Source organism: Phodopus roborovskii, unplaced genomic scaffold (assembly GCF_943737965.1).
Source record: "Phodopus roborovskii unplaced genomic scaffold, PHOROB, whole genome shotgun sequence".
NCBI classification, from domain to species: domain Eukaryota; kingdom Metazoa; phylum Chordata; class Mammalia; order Rodentia; family Cricetidae; genus Phodopus; species Phodopus roborovskii.
This window is the reverse complement of record NW_026126694.1, coordinates 33,289-36,581: the sequence shown is the minus strand read 5'-3', so window position 1 is coordinate 36,581 and position 3,293 is coordinate 33,289.

Below are 3,293 nucleotides of genomic sequence, written 5' to 3'. Positions count from 1 at the left end.
AAAACTGAAACCGAAACCGAGTGGGAATACTATTACAATCCTAACACTAACAGAAACACTAGCACAAAAACTAACGCTAAAACGAACACTTCCTCCTCACCCCGCACTCTTCCTACACATAACATCAGAGGGAGAAACCGACACTAACCTAAAGTCCTGAGTTAGTATTTGTGAATGTTGTGTTTCTATAAGTTACTTCTAATGGCAAATGAGAGTGTACTGTAAGCATGATTGAGGATACCGTGAAAATGTTTGAGAAGGCAGATAGAGAGTAGGTGACAGTGCTTTCTTTCTGTTCTTGAGTACACACATCCAAAACTTATGATTTCATGCAATACAGGATCAGAACGTGAATACACTGTGCAATCATGAGACTATTAGCGTGAGTGATGGAAATCACATTGTGAGTGCATTGTTAGTGGTAGTCTTTCGACTCTTTGTGCCACAAAGCTCTGAGGCTGATAGATTCTGTGTGACATTATTGTTGAGTGTTTGGAAGTAGCGCTTTAGTTTTGGGATATTCTGTGTGTTTTTGGAAACAACGTAGGTGAGTTAGGAATCAATGTAGATGAAATGTGACATTGAACGAGAATAATCTGGCATTACGTTAGTTCGCTAACATAGTGATTGTGAAGGGAGTGAACAAGTGTGTTAGTGGTTCGTACACTGTAGCACTGCTAAAACTTTGTGTGTGTCTGCTCTGACACTGAGAGTGCTTTTTCACTTTGTCATTGTGCTTTAACGAGTTTGATATTGCTGTGACATGGAGCGTCAGATTTGGACTCAGCTAAAGTCCTTATTCAATGTGCTTGACTTCTCTCCATTCTAAGTGAGTGCATTCTCAAAGTGTGAGAGTGCTGCCACGGTATCTCAGCATTGTTCTGTGACAGAGTAAGAGAAAGTAAAACTACTTTGCTGCTAACCCCCCTAACCCAACCCTAACCCTATCACTATCCTGAAGTTAATGCAAAACTGAAACCGAAACCGAGTGGGAATACTATTACAATCCTAACACTAACAGAAACAGTAGCACAAAAACTAACGCTAAAACGAACACTTCCTCCTCACCCCGCACTCTTCCTACACGTAACATCAGAGGGAGAAACCGACACTAACCTAAAGTCCTGAGTTAGTATTTGTGAATGTTGTTTTTCTATAAGTTACTTCTATGGCAAATGCGAGTGTACTGTAAGCATGATTGAGGATACCGTGAAAATGTTTGAGAAGGCAGATAGAGAGTAGGTGACAGTGCTTTCTTTCTGTTCTTGAGTACAATTACAACATTTCCAGAACAAGAACACTATATGATTTCATGCAATACAGGATCAGAACGTGAATACACTGTGCCACCATGAGACTATTAGCGTGAGTGATGGAAATCACATTGCGAGTGCATTGTTAGTGGTAGTCTTTCGACTCTCTGTGCCACAAAGCTCTGAGGCTGATAGATTCTGTGTGACATTATTGTTGAGTGTTTGGAAGTAGCGCTTTAGTTTTGGGATATTCTGTGTGTTTATGGAAACAACGTAGGTGAGTTAGGAATCAATGTAGATGAAATGTGACATTGAACGAGAATAATCTGGCATTACGTTAGTTGGCTAACATAGTGATTGTGAAGGGAGTGAACCAGTGTGTTAGTGGTTCGTACACTGTAGCACTGCTAAAACGTTGTGTGTGTCTGCTCTGACACTGAGAGTGCTTTTTCACTTTGTCATTGTGCTGAAACGAGTTTGATATTGCTGTGACATGGAGCGTCAGATTTGGACTCAGCTAAAGTCCTTATTCAATGTGCTTGACTTCTCTCCATTCTAAGTGAGTGCATTCTCAAAGTGTGAGAATGCTGCCACGGTATCTCATCTTTGTTCTGTGACAGAGTAAGACAAAGTGAAACTACTTTGCTGCTAACCCTAACCCTAACCCTAAGCCAACTCTAACTCTAACCCTAACCCTAACCCTATCACTATCCCGACGTTAAGGCAAAACTGAAACCGAAACCGAGTGGGAATACTATTACAATCCTAACACTAACAGAAACAGTAGCACAAACACTAATGCGAAAACGAACACTTCCTCCTACCCCGCACTCTTCCTACACGTAACATGAGAGGGAGAAACTGACACTACCCTAGATTCCTGAATTAGTATTTGTGAATGTTGTGTTTCTATGATTTACTTTTTTGGCAAATGCAAGTGTACCGTAAGCATGATTGAGGATACCGTGAAAATGTTTGAGACGGCAGATAGAGAGTGGGTGACAGTTCTTTCTTTCTGTTCTTGAATACAATTACAACATTTCCAGAACAAGAACACTATGTGATTTCATGCAACACAGGATCAGAACGTGAATACACTGTGCCACCATGAGACTATTAGCGTGAGTGATGGAAATCACATTGCGAGTGCATTGTTAGTGCTAGTCTTTCGACTCTCTGTGCCACAAAGCTCTGAGGCTGATAGATTCTATGTGACATTATTGTTGAGTGTTTGGAAGTAGCACTTTAGTTTTGGGATATTCTGCGTGTTTTTGGACACAACGTAGGTGAGTTAGGAATCAATGTAGATGAAATGTGACATTGAACGAGAATAATCTGGCATTACGTTAGTTGGCTAACATAGTGATTGTGAAGGGAGTGAACAAGTGTGTTAGTGGTTCGTACACTGTAGCACTGCTAAAACTTTGTGTGTGTCTGCTCTGACACTGAGAGTGCTTTTTCACTTTGTCATTGTGCTGAAACGAGTTTGATATTGCTGTGACATGGAGCGTCAGATTTGGACTCAGCTAAAGTCCTTATTCAATGTGCTTGACTTCTCTCCATTCTAAGTGAGTGCATTCTCAAAGTGTGAGAGTGCTGCCACGGTATCTCAGCATTGTTCTGTGACACAGTAAGAGAAAGTAAAACTACTTTGCTGCTAACCCTAACCCAACCCTAACCCTATCACTATCCTGACGTTAATGCAAAACTGAAACCGAAACCGAGTGGGAATACTATTACAATCCTAACACTAACAGAAACACTAGCACAAAAACTAACGCTAAAACGAACACTTCCTCCTCACCCCGCACTCTTCCTACACATAACATCAGAGGGAGAAACCGACACTAACCTAAAGTCCTGAGTTAGTATTTGTGAATGTTGTGTTTCTATAAGTTACTTCTAATGGCAAATGCGAGTGTACTGTAAGCATGATTGAGGATACCGTGAAAATGTTTGAGAAGGCAGATAGAGAGTAGGTGACAGTGCTTTCTTTCTGTTCTTGAGTACAATTACAACATTTCCAGAACAAGAACACTA